This window comes from Meles meles, chromosome 7, assembly GCF_922984935.1.
Source record: "Meles meles chromosome 7, mMelMel3.1 paternal haplotype, whole genome shotgun sequence".
Taxonomy (NCBI): Eukaryota; Metazoa; Chordata; class Mammalia; order Carnivora; family Mustelidae; genus Meles; species Meles meles.
Window position 1 is genome coordinate 31,373,225 of NC_060072.1, and position 22,203 is coordinate 31,395,427.

Consider the following 22,203-nt stretch of genomic DNA (forward strand, 5'->3'; position numbering starts at 1 on the left):
ATATTCATTAAAAAGTGAAGTCTATTATACAAAATGCTCTGTAGCCTAATTTTGTTTGCTTCACTTAAAATTAGTCATAAACTTTCATCCAGCTCTCTAAAAATATATTTATCTATTCTTTGTAAATAGATGCATAAATTAAAAATCCATAATTTATCCAACATTCTACTCCTGATGAAAAGTTTTTAAGTTATTGATGTTATTTTGTCAGTACAAATGGTTATTAAAGAATCAAACTTATGCACATAATCATATAAACTCTGGCTTTTCTGGCTATCATTATATAAACATTATCAAAAGTATGTGCATTTTTGGGGTGCCTGGGTGGCTCAGTGGGTTAAAGCCTCTGCCTTCGGCTCAGGTCATGATCCCAGGGTCCTGGGATCAAGCCCCACATTGGGCTCTCTCCTGGGATCAAGCCCCACATTGGGCTCTCTGCTCCGCAGGGAGCCTGCTTCCTCCTCTCTCTCTGCCTGTCTCTCTGCCTAGTTGTGATTTCTCTCTGTCAAATAAAGAAAATATTTTTTAAAAAAAGTACGTGCATTTTTAATTCCAATAACCAATAGATTTCTATTCAAATATTTCCAAATATAGGGCAATATTGCATATTTCCATGAGTAATGAATTTGTGGGCCATTTTCCATACACTTTTGTCAACATTAGATACTGCCGATCTGTTTTTTTTTTCCTGCCAATCTCAGAAGAAGGAAATTCCATGTTGCTTTAGTTTGAACTTGCATTTCCCTGACCACTAATAAGAATAATTTTTGTGTTTATTGGTCACTTAAAACATGTTGACAATCTGTCAAGTCAAAGTCATCATCTTCTGATTTTCCCTTATAATAGAAGCTAGAGGGGCGCCTGGGTGGCTCAGTGGGTTAAGCCGCTGCCTTTGGCTCAGGTCATGATCTCAGCGTCCTGGGATCGAGTCCCGCATCTGGCTCTCTGCTCAGCAGAGAGCCTGCTTCCCTTCCTCTCTCTCTGCCTGCCTCTCTTGTGATTTCTCTCTGTCAAATAAATAAATAAAATCTTTAAAAAAAAAAATAAGTAGAAGCTAGAGATCCAAAAGTAATTGTATCATACGTGATTTGGGGGTGCTCAAAGAACCACTTTTAAACATATAGCATTCAGATCCAAATTCAGTTACATTAAGTAACAGTTATGTTACCTAAGATTATAGTTTGCTTAATTACATATTATACAATGGCTAACTGAACATAATAAAAAAAAGATCATAGTTTGCTATAGAACTAGTTTTTTTTTTGTTTTTTTGGTTTTTTGTTAAAATGTAAAACTATTGTTGTTGAATTATCCACAGGTGCCTTGTAGCTATCATATTAGACAGCTCAATATTTACAGTCTCTGATATATATGGCTAATAATTACTTTGTGTTATCAAAAATTACACATATTAGTGCAAATTAAAAAATAAAATTCAAGAACAATGTTTCTTAAATTATGGTCCAAGAATCACTTGCATCAAATCAAGTGGGGTGTTTGTTAAAGAAGCCGATTGCTTATTTGCATCCCAGACTCACTAATAATCATATTCTGGGAGATATTCTGGAATCTGCATTTTAACAACCTCTCTATATTTTTTTAATACAACTAAAGTTTTAAAAACCATTTGATTTGAGAGACTAAAACAATGTGATAGATTTTGTTGTTTAAATCTAACCAATCTTGCATAATTGAGACAGAAAGTAATCTAACATGACAGCTAATTCGAAAAAGAAAGAAAGAAAGAAAACAAGCTAATCTAGAAATAAATTTCTAAAATTCTTTAAAAGGAAATGAAAATACTTTTTGCCACAAACCCCAGTCTACATATTAATAAGTATTAGTGTTTGTATACATCTGATGGCTTTTTCTGGAGGATCAACAAAATAAGTATCATTTTATAAACAGACTTTAATGTTACTAAAAAATGACCATAAAATATTCTTTTCAACCTTCTACTTTAAAATAACTATCAAAATATATGTTATGCACAAGGAAAACATTGTAAAATTAAAGGGTATTGTTTTCATTAACAAAAAGATGAAGATTTAGATTTAGGCTTTGCGTTAGCTATGTGAGGTATTAGTCCTAACTTCAATTCTCTGACTTTGTTAAATAATCTGTGGAGTGAGAATTACAGTATCTATTTCAGATAGTTGTTCTGAGAATGTAATCAATTATAGTTCATGAACAGCACTTTGTTAACTGCAGTGTTTTATTCCTATTATTATTTTAACAATTTGGGAACACTTTTTTTTTTTTTTTTTTTTTTTGACAGACAGAGATCACAGGTAGGCAGAGAGGCAGCCAGAGAGAGAGGAAGGGAAGCTGGCTCCCTGCTGAGCAGAGAGCCCGATGTGGGGCTCAATCCCAGTTCCCTGGGATCATGACCTGAGCCGAAGGCAGAGGCTTTAACCCACTGAGCCACCCAGGCGCCCCTGGGAACACTTTTAAATAGGTCTTTTATAGGAAAGGTATTAGCAAGATGGTAGAATAGGAGGTTCCAGCTCTCATTTCCCCACAAAAACATCAACTTAGCAACCACCCACAGAAAATAGAACTTTTGTGGGAATCCCAATGTCCAACCAAGAAGGTACAGCTCAGGACCAAAAAGTGCTCTGTTGGCCCACAAATTCTCCCATGGAAAAAAAGAGAGCAAAGTGAGCACCGGACTTTGCCAACCTTTTTGGATATTACCTAGAAGGCCCATGTCTATCCCTATCCACAATGAGGGGATGAGCCTGGCTCAGTCATCTGGGGGCAGCTAGGAACAAAAAGAAATGAGGAACTAACAGGTATGGGTGCACAGATGTCAATAGTTAGATATGGATCCTGCTAACTTGTTCAGGAACTCCACCAAGATGAGTATCCATGAACTCCAGAGAATGACTTGCCTATAGAGTCCCCATTAACAAACCAATGTGCACCCCCAGAATCCCACATGCCATTCCATGGCTGAAGCCCATAAACCCAATGCGTGGTGCTTCCATTACCCCTGAAGATGGCTGTGCCTGCTCCCATAGAGCACATAAATCTCAGCATTAGGTGCAGATCTTAGCAGCCAGCTTGTCTCAGCAAGACTGGGAGAAAGATGTATGATCTTGAACACTTCTGGGCATTGTCGTAGGGAAAGTAAATGGGAAACTCTCAGCACCTGGCCTAGCTTTGCAGGACAGAAAGAAGGCACAGAATTCTAAGGCCCTGGGATTCCCTAAGAGGGAACAAGAGGAGTGATAACTTCCATACAAAAAGTCTGAGAGACCCCCATAATCTCTAGCTGGACTGAGTAGTTAAGGTTTTTTCCGGCCAAAACCAGTCAGTAAAGACTAGAGGAGGCGACTGCTTCAAATGTGAAGATAACAATACAAGGCTTCAAGGACACAAAGTAAAGGAGCACTTTTTTGGGTCAATCTTTACTTTGAATCCTAAACAATCTCTTTTCTTTTCGTGATAAAAGTACTAAAAACAAAAAAATGGACCGAAGAAAAATCACATTTACAAATGATGTGCATTTAATAAGCATCTTAATAATCTTATCACTAACACTCAGGTACAAAGCATATAGATATCAGGTAGACAATTCTCAGTAATCCAAGCTATACCATAAATCAACAATTGTTTAATTTCATATAAAAAATGAGGAAATGAAGCAAAAAATATCACCTTCCAGCTCAAAAATATCATCAAATCACAAAAGAAGACAGCAAGAGAGGAAGGAAAAAAGGAACTACAAAACAATCAGAAAACAATGAACAGAATGGAAATAGTAAACCCTTACCTATTGTTAATTACTTTAAGTGTAAATAGATTAGATTTTTTAATCAAAAGACACAGAGTAACTGAATGTATAAGAAAAACAAGATCTTATTATATGCTGCTTATAAGAGACTTACTTTAGCTTTAAGGACACACATAGGCTGAAAGTGAAGAAATAATAAAAGATATTCCAAGCAAATGGAAACCAAAGGAACAGAAGTAGTCATATTTGTATCAAATAAATGAAACAATAGTAAAATATTCTCACAAGAGAAAAAGAAGGTCATTATATAATGATGAAGCAGTCAATGATCAAGATTATAACAATTGTAAGTATACATGCACTTAATATTCAAGCATCTAAATATATAAAGCAAATATTAACAGAACTGAGAGAGAAATAAATAGCAATTCTATAATAATAGGGGACTTCAATACCCCTGCTTTCACTACTGGACAGATAATCCAAACAAAAAATAAAAAAGGGAATAGCAGACTTGAACAACACTGTAGACTAAATAAACCTAAAAGATATAGACCAGTCCACCCAACAACAGCAAAATACACATTCTTCTCAAGTTCATATGGAACGTTCTCCAAGACAGGTCATATATTAGGCCACAAAGCAAGCTTTAACAAATGCAAGATTGAAATTGTAACAAGTATCTTTTCTGATCACAATGTAATGCAAATAGAAATCAGTGACAGAGGGAAAATTAGAAAATTAAGAAATATGTGGAAATTTAATAATACACTCCCCAAAAATGGATAAAAAAATCAAAAAGGAAATTAAAAAAAATCTTCAGACAAAAAAGAAATGCAGCATACAAAAATTGTAGAATAGGCAAAATCAGTTCCAAGAAGGCTATTTATAGCAATAAATGTCCATAGTAAAATAGAAAAGATCTAAAATAACATAACTTCACACCTCAAGGAACTAGAAAAAGAACAAACTAAGCCCAAAGTTAGAAGGAGGAAAAAAAATAATAGAGCGAAGAGGGGAAATAAGTAAAATACAAAGCAGAAAAATAACAGAGGAACACTGAGAACTTGTTTTTTGAAATACTAAACAAACTGACAAATCTTTAGCTAAACTAATTAGAGGAGACTCAAATAAAATTATAAATGAAAGAGACAATATAACTGATACCCAGAAATAGAAAAGATCATAATAGTCTACTATGAACAATTATATACTCCCAAAATTGGACAACCGAGAAGAAATGGATAAATTCTTAGAAAGATACAACCTACCAAAAAATATACAAAACATAACACACAAATGTTGTTGACATGATTCATATCTGAATCACAAAGAAACTGAAAATCTAAACAGACCAATAACAAGTAAGGAGATTGAATCAGTAATCAAACACTTCCCAACAAAGTAAAGCTCAGGACCAGATGGTGTTGCAGGTGAATTCTACCAAACACTTAGAGAAAAATTAATACCAATCCTTCTCAAACTCTTCCAAAAGTTTGAAAGAGAGAACGCTTCACCCTCGTTTTGAAAGGCCAGCATTACCCTGATATCAAAGCCAGAGAAGGACACTACGAAGAGCAAAATGATTAAACAGAGAAAATTACAGGCCCATATATGGGATGATCATAGATTCAAAAATCATCAACAAAATATTGGCAAACAGAATTCGACAGCGTATCACAGGATCATATACCATGATTAAGTGGGATTTATCTCTGGGAGGCAAGATTGCCTCAATATAGCGAATAGTGTGATTTACCACATTAACAGAAGGATAAAAATTATATAATCATCACAGTAAATGTAAAAGTGTTTGACAAAATTGGCCGTCAGTTTATGATAAAAATTCTCCACAAAGTGTGTAAAGGTAACATACCTCAAGGTAATAAGGCCATATATGATAAGCCCATAGCAACTATCATACTCAATGGTGAAAAGGTGAAAGCTTTTCCTCTACAATTAAGAGTAAGACCAGGGGGCGCCTGGGTGGCTCAGTGGATTAAGCCGCTGCCTTCGGCTCAGGTCATGATCTCAGGGTTCTGGGATCGAGTCCCGCATCAGGCTCTCTGCTCTGCAGGGGAGCCTGCTTCCTCCTCTCTCTCTGCCTGCCTCTCTGCCTACTTGTGATCTCTCTGTCTGTCAAATAAATAAATAAAATCTTAAAAAAAAAAAAAAAAAAAAGAGTAAGACCAGTAACCCACTTTTGACACATAGTTAAACTAGTACTGGAAGTCCTAGCCGAATAAATTAGGCAAAGAAAAGTAACAGCATTCAAATTAGAAAAGAAGTAAAATTGTCTCTGTTTGCAGATAACATATACAGAAAACCCTAAAGACTCCACCAAAAATTGTTAGAACTACTAAACGAATTCAGTAAAGTTGCAGAATACAAAATCAGCATATGAAAATCAGTTGTTTCTGTATACTAAAAATGAGCTATGAGAGAAATTAAGAAAACAGTCCCATTTACAATTGCATCCAATAAAATAAAATAAAATAGTTAGGAATAAATTTAACCAGAAAGGTAGAAGATCAGTATGCCACACACTATAAGGCACTGGCGAAAGAAATTACAGCCTCACATAAATGGAAATATATCCCATGTTCCTGGACTGAAAGAATATTGTTGAAATTTCCATTCTACCCAAAGTGATTTACAGATTCAATGTAACCCCCATCAAAATTCAAATGGCATTTTTCACAGAATAAAGAAAAAAGCACAATTTTAAAAGATTCATATAGAAACACAAAAGACCCCCAATAGTCTAGAGGTTCAAACTTTATTACAAAGCTATAGTCATCAAAATAGTGCAATGCAGGCATAAAAAGGAAACACATATACCAGTGGAATAGCATCAAGATCCTAGAAATAAACCCACACATATACAGTCAACTAATATATGGCAGAGGAACCAAACATATTCAGTGGGGAAAGAATAGTCTCTTCAATAAATAATACTGCAAGGGGCACCTGGGTGGCTCAGTGGGTTGAAGCTTCTGCCTTCGGCTCAGGTCATGATCCCGGGGTCCTGGGATCGAGCCCCGCACTGGGCTCTCTGCTCCGCAGGGAGCCTGCTTCCTCCTCTCTCTCTGCCTGCCTCTCTGCCTAGTTGTGATTTCTCTCTGTGAAATAAATAAAATATTTTTTAAATAAATAAATAAATAGTACTGCAAAAACCGGACAGCCATTCATGTGCAAAATGATATTGGACCCTACTCACAAAAATAAACTCAAAATAGATTAAAGACTTGAATATAAGACCTAAAACCATAAAATTCCTAGAAGAAAATATAGGGGGAAAGCTCTTTAACATTGACCTTGACAATGATTTTTTATAACCACAAGCAACAAAAACAAAAATTAGTAAGTCTGACCACGTCAAACTAAAAAGCTTCTGCACAGCAAGAGAAACAATTAATAAAACGAAAAGTCAAACTATGGAATGGGAAGAAATATTTGTAAACTATCCAATTAGGGTTTAATATCCAAAATATAAAAGAATTCATACAACTCAATAGCAAAAAGGGGGAAAAAAAGAAGAAAAGAAAAGGAAATTGCAAATAATCCAATTAAGAAATGGGCAAAGGACCCAAATAGACATTTTTCCAATAAGATATACAAATGGCCAACAGGTACATGAAAAGATGATCACTATCATGGAGCAAGAAAAAGAAGAACAAACAAAACCCAAACCCCACAAAAGGGAGGAAATAATAAATAGTAGAGCAGAAATAAATGAAATAAAGGCTAAAACAAACAATAAAAGAGATCAATGAAATCAAGAACTGGTTCTTTGTAGAGATCGGCAAAATTGATAAACCTTTAGCCAGACTCATCAAAAAGGGGGAAAAAAAAAGAAAGCTGTCTCAAATAATAAAATCAGAAATAGAGGAGAAATGACAACTCCAGAGGGATTATGACATCCTACAGACAGGATTATAAGAGAATAATATGAAAAATTATAGGTCAGCTAATTGGACAATCTAGAATAAATGAACAAATTCCTAGAAACACATAACTTTCCAAACTGAATCAGGAAAAAATAGAAAATTTGAACACACCGATTACTAGCAATGAATTGAATCAGTAATCAAAGATTTCCCAACAAACAAAAGTCCTGGACCAGATTGCTTCACAGATGAATTCTACCAAACATTAAAATAAGAGTTAATATCTATTCTTTTCAAACTATTCCCAAAAAAGAGAAGAGAAAAGAAAGCTTCCAAATTCATTCTATAAAGCCAGCATTACCCTCATACCAAAACTAGACAAAGACACAACACACAAAAAAGAAAATAATAGGCCAATAGCCCTAATGAACATAGACACAAAAATTCTCAACAAAGTATTAGTAAACCAAATCTAACAATACACTAAAGAAATTATTCACCACAATCAAGTAGGATTTATCCCAGGGATGCAAGGGTGATTAGCACATCAATCAGTGTGATACATCACACTAACAAGAGAAAAGATAAAAACCATATGATATATGATTTGGATATAAAAAATCATTTGACAAAGTATAGCATCCACTTATGATAAAAATTTTCAATGGAGTAGGGTTAGAGGAAACATACTTCAACATAATAGAGGCCATATATGAAAAATGAAAAACCCATAGCTAACATCATACTCAAAGTGAAAAACTGAGAGCTTCTCTTCCAAGATCAGTAACAAAACAAGGATCTCCACTTTCACCACTTTTATTCAATATATTACTGGAAGTATTAGCCAGAGTAATCAGCCAGGGAAAACAAATAAAAGACATCCAAACTGGTAAAGAAAAAGTAAAACTGTCACTATTTGTAGATGACATGATACTATAAATAGAAAACCCTAAAGACTGCACCAAAAAATGACTGAAAATGGTAAATGAACTCAGTAAAGTCACAGAATACAAAATTAATGTACAGAAATAGGTTACATGAGTTCTTAAGATGTAGGACAGAGATTAGAAAGTGGGCTGTCCACTTAACATTTATCCTAAGAGTGTAGATAGATATATGTTTTGTTGATAACTGATCTACTCTTATTTTCAAAATCACTGATCCAAACAGCTCAGATTCTGATCACAACCTCCAATCTTTTCAGCTTGCTGGTCCAGCTCTTTCTACCATGACGTTAGTGCTGGAAACCTATTTGTCTTCTGTATTTTCTCCCTCTCTATAAACCCCTTCTCCTGGATTCAGGTATCCCCAATCAAGTTTAGTTTTCATGGTTTCTCATTTCATATTATCACCTATTCTCATGTCTTCTTTGTATTTTGGTTCCTTTATTTCATCTATTTGACAAAACCTTACCTTTATTTCTACATGAAATGATACAACTGCCCTATCTGTGTTGGACATTGGGTATCTGAGTGCCCCTCTAGCAAGCTGCACAAAGGGTCTCGTTATAATGATCAAGTACCTCAGCTGGACTCTGAATACCGTCAAGCAATTCTGTTGCAGGATTTTATCTAACCCTCACCACCACACCACACACACATCAATGTTTCACACCTTCCCTACTCTCCTGAGTCCATAACACCTCCACCTCTCCCCCTCATTCTCAGAAAACATTCTCCCCTCCTTCAGAGAAAATACATCAATAGATTGAAATGACGTTAACTTCCCATTGCAAACATGCTTATCTACTAGTGATTGCACTCCTATCCCCTCTACCCTTGTGGTTGCCATTGTTATGGTCCCCCTCCTCCCTTTTACAGCCCAACTTCCTTCTGTGTTCTGCATCCTACCATCTGCCACCTTTTTAGAAGATTTATCCATTTAAGTAACCCTTATCACTTTTGTCTCTTTGATTTCTCCTGCCCTGCCCGATATTCCCATGAGAGACATCCCAGTCTCTCCCACCTTAAGAAAAAAATTCTTTGACCTCACAACTCATTCCATTCCAGTCCTACTCTTTTATAGTACCACTTCTTTCAAGGAATTATCTTCCCTTAATGTCTCCATTTCCTCACTTCCTACACATTCCCTAATCGATTCAAATGTGACTTCTCCTCTTATCACTCTATTGAAATGACTGTTACAAGAGTTACCATGACTAGGAAACACTTTCATGGGGACAGCAGGGTTCAATTAAGACACTCCAGGGTGAACTGGGACACAAGGTCTCCTTATCCAATTATCTATCTAGTGCTAAATCTAGTAACATTTTGTCCTCATCTTACTTAACCTCTTAGTAGCATTCCACTGGCCACTCCTTTGTTTCTAAAATATGCTATTCCCTTGGGGTGCCTGGGTGGCTCAGTCACCCAGCTAAGTGCAGGACTCTTGGTTCGGCTCAGGTCATGATCTCAGGTTATGAGATCAAGTCCTGCATTGGGCTCCACCTTTAGTGGGGAGTCTGCTTGGGATTCTCTCCCTCTCCCTCTGCCCCCCCCCCCTAGAATAAATAAATAAATCTTTAAAAATATATATATGCTCTTCCCTAATAATTTTCTGGGAAATCCCTCCTATCTCTCTTCCCACCTGTTAGTCTCCTAGTCAATTTCACTCTCTTGAACATAAGATACTAGAGTTCTGCAAAGCTGTTTTGAACACCACTTATTTCCTAATCTCTACTTTGATTAATGTCATCCTGCCAGCTCCCATGGCTTGGACTTTCATCTCCACATCAGTGACTCTCAGAGTTACCCATTTGGTCTAGACTTCTCTGAGCATCACAGACACAGAAAACTGGCTGATAGCCCCACCAGGAATTTTTACCTATGTACAGAGATTGGAGGGTGCTTCAGAAAGGCAAATAATTTGACATTCCTTTTAATTACTGGTTTTTAAATATTTGTTAATTATATTTTTTATGGGAGGAAAAACTATTTACTAAGATTCTTAGGCTAAAATATTTATTTACTAAATTATTGTACCTAGACATTTTGAAAAACCAATCAACAAAAAGTTTCCCATATTTTGTCTTTTTTTCTCTTAGAGTTTTTTCTCTTAGAGCTTACCTTATTAAAAGTAAAAAAATTTTTGAAGAGATTTATTTATTGCATGTGTGTGTGTGTTTTCTTTTTTAAATTTATTTATGTATTTGTCAGAGAGAGCACAAGCAGGGGGAGCGGCAGGCAGAGGGAGAAGTAGGTTACACACTGAGCAAGGTGCCCGATGCGGGACTCATTCCCAGAACTCTGGGATCATGACTTGAGCCCAAGGCAGCCATTTAACCAACTGAGCCACCCAGGCATCCCTAAAGAGATTTAAATAAAAGCACTTAATCTTGGTTAACTGGGAGACACAAAGGTTCCCAGTGATTTTGAGGCCAGATTCTCATTATTGCTTCTCTGTGTTCACTATTAACTGAAAAGCTGTAGTACTCTGAAAACTCCATCAATTTTCTCATATCAAAAATACTTGAAGGGATGCCTGGGTAGCTCAGTCATTAAGCGTCTGCCTTTGGCTCAGGTCATGATCTCAGGGTCCTAGGATCAAGTCCCACATCATGCTCCCTGTTTAGTGGGGAGCCTGCTTCTCCCCCTCCCACACCCCCTGCTAGTGTTCCCTCTCTCTCTCTCTGTCTCTCTTCTCTGTCAAATAAATAAATTAAAATCTTAAAAAAAAATACTTGAAGAAATATTTGAAGAATATTTGGGAGTTTAGGATAACAAAGAAATTTAAGATAAAAAAGTAAGAGACAATGACTTTCGTATGGGTTACACAGCAATGTGGGACATTTGAACCCTACTGTGTAACTATCACGAGGTAACAGAGAAAAAGTCTTTACTTCTAGGAAAATCTGCACATAGGCACATCTGCAGAAGTATCTGCTCTTCTGAGTATATACTCTTTCCCAAGACCTATACCAGAGGTTTCACAGAAGCGTCTAGAACCCAAGTTTTAGTGTCACTAAGATCAGGCTTCAAAATCCCATGTTACCACTTATTAGTGGTGATACTTTGGACAATTTTTTTTTTTAATTTCTGCAAGGATCATTTGCCTTGCGTAAATAGAGAATAGCAAATCATAAGCGGGGTTGAGAGATTTAAAAGAGTGCATGTGAAGCACTTGGTACAGTGCCTGGTCCAGGCTTGATCAGCAGCCGCTGATTTTATCTCTAAACCTGCTTTACTTTTCACTTCATTTCACATGTATCCTCCTAAGACTCCTATTTAACAGAGGTTGTCATCCCTATTTAAAACGAGGAGACTGAGGCTCAAGGTAATGGAACTAATTATCGGCAAAGGGTGTAGCTGAACCGAAGTGTGTGTAACTACAGAGCCTCTGTCTTTCCGTGGTCCTGTGTGTGTTCAGTGCAATTTGTTCTGATACAGGAAATAGATCTTTTCCCCCAGAGCAAGTTGTACACACCTTTACTCACACAAATTCCTGGATCTACTGACTCATTTGGACAAATTCAGAATTTTACGTGCCAATGGAAGAGAGAATAATTGGGGCCAGAGAGAGAAAGGTGTCAAGACACATGGACTAGTAGCTCGTTTAGAAGCAAGCTACTGATACACACACACATATCTAGGGCACTGCGTCCATGTGATAGTTCTACTGCGTTACTCCATCATTTGAACACAAGAACCAAGCACCAGGTAAAATTATAAAAGTAGAGAGAAAAACTTTGATTATTTTGAACTGCACTCCTTTTTGAGGTTCTAATTTTTAGTAGTGTAAAACTGGGCAATAATAGAGTTCCCTAGAAAATTCATCGTAGTATAAAGATGTTCTGCTTTGTTGAAAAACAAAAGAACATTATATAAGTGTGGCATCATTTATATAACTGCAGTTGCTGGAACTTGCTTCTAACACAGGGCAAAGCCTCAAGAAAGTCTTTTGAAATGTGTAACAGACAGTATTATCCGAAAGAAACAGAGCAGTGCCTAGAATACCTTCCTGCCAGGGAGGAGTCAAGATGATTATACTTGCCCTGAGTTTTATAGATTGAGATCTACAAGGCAGTATTTTTAATGCCACTTAAAATTGTAACTACGAGGGGCACCTGGGTGGCTCAGTGGGTTAAGCCTCTGCCTTCAGCTCAGGTCATGATCCCGGGGTCCTGGGATGGAGCCCTGCATCGGGCTCTCAGCTCAGTGGGGAGCCTGCTACCCCCTCTGTCTCTGCCTGCCTCTCTGCCTACTTGTGATCTCTCTCTCTCTGTCAAATAAATAAATAAAATCTTTAAAAAAAAATTGTAACCACGAGGTACAATATGCATAATGTTGTTGTCACGAATCCAAAAAGTAGTTAAAATTTTCTAGGGTCCTATCTATGTTTTTATATATAAATTTATCCCATATAACCTGAAATACTGGGTAAATAAGAAATGAAAGATGACATGTTTATTTCATGTCTGGACAGTCTGTTTAAACACCTGAGTTTCATTGGTATGTCGGTTTAATAAAAACTTCAGCATGTGATTTTTTTTTCTGCGCTAAGGCAAACTTTTTCAAACAGTACTGAGAACACAGGCTTTAGCAGACAAAGAGTCTTTTGCTAAGCAATGCCAAAGCTATTCTTTCAATGCAATTGGTAAACATACAGCAAAGATTACCTTCCAGGCCTCATGAAGGTATTCTTAATTACAAATTGAAGCTCTCCGCATACCTCATCACTTCAGTACTTGCCTAGAGACCTATAAAACCATCAGAGGGTAACATTTTGCAAATCAAATGGAGAAAACTAAGGCATGTTACATCAAATCAAACGGTCTTGCAGCAAGCTGTTTGGAAAGGGAAGGTTGCATCCTTTTGTATTAAAATGCTCAACCATCCTCTGACTTGCTGTGAAAAATGCACACTTGGCAAAATGTAGGATGCAGGCTTCTGGGATAATGAGACTACTCACACATTTTACACACATTAAAAAAAAATGATCTCGCTGTTTTGGTTCTCCTTGCACACAACTGATGGATAGCATTGCTCAGTATTTAAGAACACAGAATGTGGAGATGAAGTGAGGATGAAGCTTAGCTCAGCTCTACCCCTCCTACCTGTGTGTCCTTGAACAAACGTTTCCCTTTTCCTAAATCTTACTTTCTAGTAGCTCTTTTTTGTTCTGTGGGGAAGTATAATATTATCTACCTCCTAAGTTTATCAAGAAGAATATGAGATAATTTATTAAAAGCTGTTAGAGGAGTCCCAAGGAAGAAGCCAGAAAGGAGGGAGAAGAGGAAGGGAGGGGAATATGATTGTAAGTTTAGTTATAACCAGAGGGCATCGAGATTGGAGAAAGGATTGTTGGCATGGGGTGGAACGTAAAGAAACAACAGGCGACCACAAAATGACTTTTGCAGCAAACAGGCTAAATGCTCCATACTCATAAAAAAAAATCACATAGCTCAACCATGGGGTTTTAGTTTCTGGATAAATTCATTGAACTTTTACATTTTATTTTGTTTTCTGTCCAGGAGATCTAGGAGATACCAATTAATTTCAAAGTTGCAAAAAGTAAGCTGGAAAAGATGGGGCTGATTTTTTAAAAGAGCACACCTCAAATGATGCTAGATTTCCCCTCTGGCTGGCACAGTTATAGCAAGATGTGTCTGGTGTTAGTTTCCTACACCCCATTACAATTTGGTGCCAAAGGAATCCCCAAACATCTGGGTACTGTTTTACTTTGCTCTGACGACAGTTGAGGCTTCGGGGCCTCCTGTTTCTTCTCAACTGGAAAGGACATTCGTTTCTGCCCAGCTCAAAGTTTATCTCCCTTGCACCAGAAGGTGCATTCTACCATTAAATCTAAAACTGCCTTGACATGTTGTTATAATATCTCTTGGACGTGGAAAGTTTATTGTGACCTTCTGTGAAACATGGGAAAAGGTGTGATCTGGCTACTCCTTGATGTGTTCTCACATGGGCAGGGCAAATCTCACTTCCTTGCTAAAGCACTATACCCAAGGTGTTTATTAACTGCTTTGCTTCTACTATATTTTCATAAGCTGCTGAATTCTATTACCCCATTTGTATAGAAATAATTGGGCTCAAGAGCCATTTTGTCTTCAGTCCTTCTTGTACAACTGAATTCTGCGATGGAAATACCATGGGAGAGTGGCTAAACATCTCATTTGATAGGAAAAAAAAAATCAGCAGGAACATTTTAGCTTTCTAAATTTTGATATTTGTGCAGTGCTGCAAAAGATATCCTATATGGTAACCACTGAGGACTTACTAGATGGCAACACCATGCTTGCTATTTTACCCAATTAGGTTCGACCTTCAGGATCTCACTAAAGAAGATGATATGATGAGAAAAATGAATCAGAGATCAAATTATCCAAAGACGTAGGGAAAACAAGAAGCAACTCTAGGTTTTGAATTCTGTTTGAGTAAAAAAGTTTGAGGAATACACTTATTCAATGTTATGTTCATGGCCAAATTCTATACGTCTTTCTTCAAGCAGATTTTGGATGTGTACAGTGAGCAAAGTATTGTCTGGGCACTGGGACTACACCAGAGAAGAGGCCAGAAGCAATCCCAGCATTTGCAGAGTTCCCAATCAAACAAGGAGACAGACACTGAGAAGCGTATTTCACAAAACAAAGATATTCTGTATGCAAATATTCATAGAGTCCTCCTCCCTCCGAGGGCCAAGTGGGAAATAAGAGCCTATTTCCCATTCTACCCCCACCACCACAATAAGAGAAAGAGAATTGTACTGGAACAAAAGGAAGATAGATCTACATAAGAATATATATACTTGCAATTTTTATTATCAAATATAGAACTATTAGAAACTATAACACATAAAAACATATGTGTAGATAAACAATATCGGGGTGAATAACCACATAGCCAGCATTCAGGACTAGAAATACCCTTTAAGATTCAATCTACTCATTTCTGACGTGTCAGAGGAGTCCGAGTCAGTCGAAATTCTGAAATCATAATTCACAGAATCAAGTTGCTTGGGAGATTATTTATAGTCGACTACCATTAATAGCCTATAAACTTAATCTATAGTTAAATAACATATTTAACTTATTTTGATCATTAATTACATGATTCACTATGAATATGTAAGAACACATCAATAAACATGGCCCCTTTTAAAAGTTCTAGCTGAGGGGCGCCTGGGTGGCTCAGTGGGTTAAGCCTCTGCCTTTGGCTCAGGTCATGATCCCAGGCTCCTGAGATCGAGCCCCGCATCAGGCTCTCTGCTTGGCAGAGAGCCTGCTTCCCCCCCTCCCCTCTCTGCCTGCCTCTCTGCCTATTTGTGATCTCTGTCTGTCAAATAAATAAATAAATAAATAAATCTTTAATAAAAAATAAAAAATTAAATAAAAGTTCTAGCTGATTCAAACAGAGCTTCACTTGGAAGCATGAATGGGTAAGTGTTCTGATCAAGGCTAAGACAGGATAACATTTCATGAGGGGTCCATGCAGAAAACTACAGCAGGGTCAGAGTGAGGGGCCAGCCTGGTTACTCTGACTCAGAAGCTGAGAGCAGAAAAAAAAGAAAATTTTCTTAGCCTAAGTTAAGTTTATATAACCTGTTTAAAAAAAAAAAAAATTACTGCTCGCAAGTCCCAGCTGATGCCGAGATCCTTTCGGAAACCTATCCATTCATGGCATGGAGTAAGTTATGCAACAACATTAACCAGTTTAACTACAGCAAGAAAGAAAACATAAACTAAAGCCATTTGTTCAAAATTAAGCAAAACATGGACGATTGTTTAGATGTTATTTTCAATAGTTCACTCATCGGTATTGAAAAGCGGTTTTATTTCCTACCACAAACAAAATGTTGCTGTTTTATGAGTAAACAGTTTAATTTTCAGTGAGATCCTTTGCTCTGATTTATGGCACCTGCTCCAAAAAAATCCCAAGGCAGCCAGAGAGCTAAGTCACAGACGTCAGCCCTGGTGGTAGCAAACAGTAAAGGGCTCAGACTTCAAAGAGTTAGAGATGAGTCACACTGGAATAAAAAGAAAGGGTGTTGCAGACATCATAAGTGGCAGAAAGGACCAGAAACTCAGAAATGAAAATGTGGAGATAAGTCAACTTCTGCTGGGGTTGTGTTTTCCAAAGTTCCCTTACTTGTCAGCAATCATCCAGGCACCCAGACACACCCTCCTTTTCTGTGCCTGTGACCCCAAACTAACCTTATTACCAACAACCTCCCTCTCCTACCACAGTGCCCCTCTATTCAAAACTCCCTTTCAGGAAGCTGGAAGAGAAAGACTTTTATAATTTTATATTTTATAATTATAATAGTTTTTTAAGTTGGGTTTTACTTTGGATAACAGTACTGTATTCCCACATTAAAAAAAAAAAGTTTTTGGATAAAGATTTATTTATTTACTTGAGAAAGAAAGAGAGAGAAAAGAAGAGAGGGAGAGAGAGAGAGAATGTGGGGAGAGGGGCACAAGGGGAGATTCTTAAGCAGAATCCATGCTAAGTACAAAGCCCAACACTGGGCTCAATCTCACTACACTGAGATCACGACCTGAGCTGAAATTGAGTCAGACACTTAACTGACTGTATCACCCAGGCATCCCCTGCAAGCTTTAAAAAATAAAAAAGCAAGGATGCAGGGCTCAAAAGAGCCAATTTTAGGAAGCAGTCTGAAAGGAGACTTAGAGAACAAGAGAACTAACATCCCCTCCGTGACCCAGATCTCAGGCAATAGGAAGATACAGTATTCTGCAAAAGACAGTGCTTAGTAATTACCTAGTGCGAGGTGGTTATTTCAGGAATAAAGAATGGCGAGGCAACCAAGATGTCAAAAATAACAGAAAGCTACTATTATTCCTGAAGCTGACGGGAGCAGGTGGTATAACTGGAGTCTAGAAACCGGTAAGTTTGACAGGAACTGAGAATCGGACAAAAAGGTGCCACAGGGCAGGGGCTGGCGCCATGGAGGAGGAGCAGCCGCAACTGGGAAGCTCCCCGAGGTGGAGAGATGGGACACGTACCCCGGTTCCGTCTTCCTTCCTCCCTCTAGTGGCTCTCCAGTCTCTCCCATTGGCTGAGTGGAATAAAAAGGAATTCACAAATGTGTGAGTTTACATTCTGTGAGAACTAGATGTCAAGATGGATCTAGATGTGCAAGAGATTTGTTGGGGTAACACCTATGGAAGATAAGGGGGAGAAGGCAGTAGAGTAGCAGGGAAAGCCTTCAAGCCCAGGGCCAATATGAGGCATATGAAAGGAGAGGCAGATCAGAGCTCTGGGCAGTGAGGACGTCAGACCATCATAGAGCTTCAGGAAAAACTCCAAGACTGAGGCACATCCTGAAGGCACTAGGGCTGGACACTCTCAGCCTCCCAAATGCCCCCTACGTCAGGTCTTCTCTTGAAGGAAGGTGTGGGCATCTTACCTCCATGGCTGCTGCTGCAAGGAAGCCTGGAAACACAGATTGCTAATTTTGAACCCTAGTATGCAGATCCGAGCAGGAGGAAAAGGAGGAAGGAATCTAAGGGCAGACAGGCTCATGACTGGCACGTGGGTAAAGAAAGTGGAGACTGAGTCATTAGATGCAGTAATTATGGTATATAATGTCTTCCCATGATTACACTGAAAAGCATATATCTAGAATGAAAAATGCTGAGTAATTTTTTTAAGAAACCAACTTTATTAAATAAAACAAATTTTATGTTTAAGAATATTAAGAACTCATGTGAGCAATATATTATGGACTGAAGAACACAAAGCTGGAGCAAACCTCAGAACCTCTGACCCAGCCAACCGCATTATTATTAATATTATTATTATTTAAACAGAGAGAGAGCAAGCACAAGCAGGGGAACCAGCAGAGGTAGAAGAAGGCTCCCTGCCGCATTGAGCAGGGAGCCCAATAGGGCTTGATCCCAAGACCAGAGACACTTAGCCAACTGACCCACCCAGGTGCCCCTCAGCCCACTCCTTTTATAGATATTGAAACAGCCTCAGATAGATGTAGTGAAAGATTCCCCATTCAAAACTACCTTGTGATAGACTCAAGGCTAGAACCCCAATTCTTTGACTCTTGTAAGATGCTCACAAAAGGCATCTACTCATGTCTAGCTTAATTTAAAAGTCAGTGCTTAAAAGTTCTACCCAACAGAAGCTAGACAATTTTGTGTTTTATACTGCTGTGTGAAAGAGGAAAAAAAAAAAACAAAACCTCGGCTTCAATGACAATTTATTCCTCATGCTGATTTTATTAAAAATGAAATTAAAAACAACCAGCCCCCAGAATAAATAAACATATCTCCTTTACCACTTTGACAAGCTTAACAAATCCCTAATACTTTATAAGTTATTAGGTTGAAATGTGTCAACTGAGGTACAATCAACCAATTGATCTACTCTTTTTATTTTTGTAATAGTTGTGAATACATCTATAAATATACTTTAAGTAGCTTTCTCATTAAGAACAATGGCACAACAAAGACATGTTTAAAAGGTCTTGGATTGAGAGTAAAATTTACACAAATAGTTGTAATGAAATTTGTAATTCGTAGATGGAAACTTGTCTCTATTAGGATTGTGGTACCATCCAGTTACAGGGTCCTTGAAAATTTCTAAAATTACACCAGTTTACTTAGCCTTTGCTGAATAAGCACAGAGATTTTATCACTGCTTAGCTGTTATATAATGTTGGACTATAAAATGTCAATTGTATAATATACTTGCTTACAGATAGTTACATCCTCAAATGGTGTAATTTAATCTCTTATTTTCCTAAGGACAGACTCTGGGGTGTTCTATAAATACAGCTTGGGAAAACTGCCCCCAAAACGTATTCAAACACATACATGCATTATCATCTGCAGAATATTAAGTAGACCTTGTGGAAATCTTGTTGCATTCAACTTCACTACATAAGGTATACAAGGACACAAAAGGTTAAAGCTACAAAACTAAGGGATTGATCAGTGTCTCTGGAAAAATGTTATTTTAGCTTTGTTTTATTTTTTTGAAGGATAACTTGCAGACCTTGCTAAGTGAAATGCTTAAGAGGTCCATGGAAACTAAAAGGAAAGGACAGAAAAATGTAGACACAGTTTAAAGTCCTTAAGAAATTCAAGAAGAATTTTGTAAAAATATAGTCACTGCATCCCAATGAATAAACATGTACTGAAAGCTTACCAATTTATGCAAATGTTTTGCAGACTCTCTCTGAGCAAGTTGCACAGACTAGAATTACAGCTTCTTTAGCTTAAAGCCCGATGAAAATTAAAAACACTGCATTTGTCTTTGAAAACAAATTCACACAGTAGAAAGATTTAGGATAAGCGCCAAGGAAATCACACCATAAACTGTTCAATAAGATTACAACTGTATCAAAATGAATTTTCAAAGTAACTGCCAAATGTATATTTCCATAATACCTACTTCCAACATAGGCTTTAAGATATCTCAATGTTAAGAAATGTATTTGGTGCATCAAGATACAAGTATCTAATCATGTTTCACCAAAAGTATTCAGATCTTGAATGTACTGTCTGCACACAAGTTAATCATCAAGAAGAATGAAATCTTGCTGTTTGCACAACGTGGATGGAACCAGAGTATATTACGCTAAGCAAAAGAAGTCAGTCAGAGAACGATAAATATCATATGATTTCACTCACATGTGGAATTTAAGAAACAAAATAGAGGAACATCGTGGAAGGGAAGGAAAAATAAAAGGAGATAAAAACACAGAAGGAGACAAAGCCTAAGACATTCTTTAACTATAGAAAACAACCTGAGGGCTGCTGGAAGGGAGGGTGGAGGGAATCACTAAATGGGGGATGCCCATTAAGGAGGGCATTGTTGGGATGAGCACTGGGTATTATATGTAAGTGATAAATCACTAAATTCGACTCCTGAAACTAAAACTACACTATATGTTAACTAACTGGAATTTAAATTAAAAATTAAACAAAATATTCCTAAATTTTATAGTTAAAATCTGCTTCTATGAAAAAAAGTTTTTATTTCAAAGGTAATGGGTAAAATTCTGGGCATCTTGTAGGTTTTCAGGAAAACACTATTTAAGGAAAAAATAAAAGTCTTTAGTGACTTATGAGTCGTGAGAATTTTTTTTCTAATGGTCTATCTAGGGAAAACATGTAATAATTTTAAATTCCACATTGGATTCTAATAGCTCTCCTAAATATCCAACAGTTCATAACAGAGTTTCTGGCTGTCCTCATGTTTGAAAAATTAAAAAAAATTTTTTTTTGTTTCCCTAAGAGTCTGTACTTTTAAAAAATGACACCACCTCTTATCCTTTCCTTCCAATTTATAATTTGATTATTCATTTCTAGGTAAAGTGTTGCAACTGTACTTTTATGTAACAGTGTTTTTATGTAACATCTCCATCGTTTGATGGTTTGTACTTTGTATCATTGAATATGTATTTTTCTCCTATTTGATTGAATATGAGCCAGATATGCCAGGGGGAATCCTAGTCCTACCCTACCCCTTCCCTCCCAGTTCCTTCATGCCATCCCTTTGAGGGAAGATGCTGCTGTGATAGATCAGGTTTAAGGGCATTTTATTTTTTGCTGTGTCCAAAGAGCTCGGGGTGAGTAGGCAGTTGCCATGTCAAGCTCAAGGTTAGCAAGTTAACATTGGTATGCAGGTATGAAACTTCTTGATGCTCTTGTAAGATGAAGAACGAAAACCTTAGCAGCAGCTCTCTCCTGGGACTTGGCACTCTGTACTTAGGCACTTGAAGATTTCTGTGGCAGGGTAGTTGTATCACTTACGAAAATCTAGATTATACTGCAGTAATAAAAATCTCCTAAATCTCTGTGGCTTACACAACAAAGAGGTCTTTCTCACTTGTGCTACACACCTGTCATTTGAGGTCAGAAGTAGACGGCAATATCAGAACCACTCAGAGTCATAGAACAATGGCGTTTAGCCACTTACTATGCATGCTGATATACAAAATTGCCTCTACTTTATTAAGAATATAATGTCTGTACTTTAAGTGTCAGTCTATAGGAGAGTGGAGATAAAATATTTAAAATGTCATACAGTAATTATAGTCAGAGGCAGCATTTAATAACATCAACCACAAAGTACAAAGACATCTTTGATGTTCTCCAACGGGTATCTTTTTGTTGGGGGGGACTCAAACTGGAAATTGTTCTTTCTTTCAAAAGAAGTTGAGATACAGGGCGCCTGGGTGGCTCAGTGGGTTAAACCTCTGCCTTCAGCTCAGGTCATGATTTCAGGGTCCTGGGATCGAGCCCCGCATTGGGCTTTCTGCTCCGCAGGGAGCCTGCTTCCTCCTCTCTCTCTCTCTCTGCCTGCCTCTCTGCCTTCTTGTGATCTCTGTTTGTCAAATAAATAAATAAAATCTTAAAAAAAAAAAAGTTGAGATACAATCCAACCTGCTACCTCAGGGTCAGTGAAAAACAGGGACAATAACCAGAGGGTGTGCAGCAAGGGTCAGAAAGCAGTAAAGCTCTACATATTCAGATGACAGGATCATTCCTAATACATAATTGACAGAAAGTGTTTTGAGGACGTGAGCATATTAAGTCATTATAATAATGATGGCATTTGATTATTGTAGGACTATTTAATT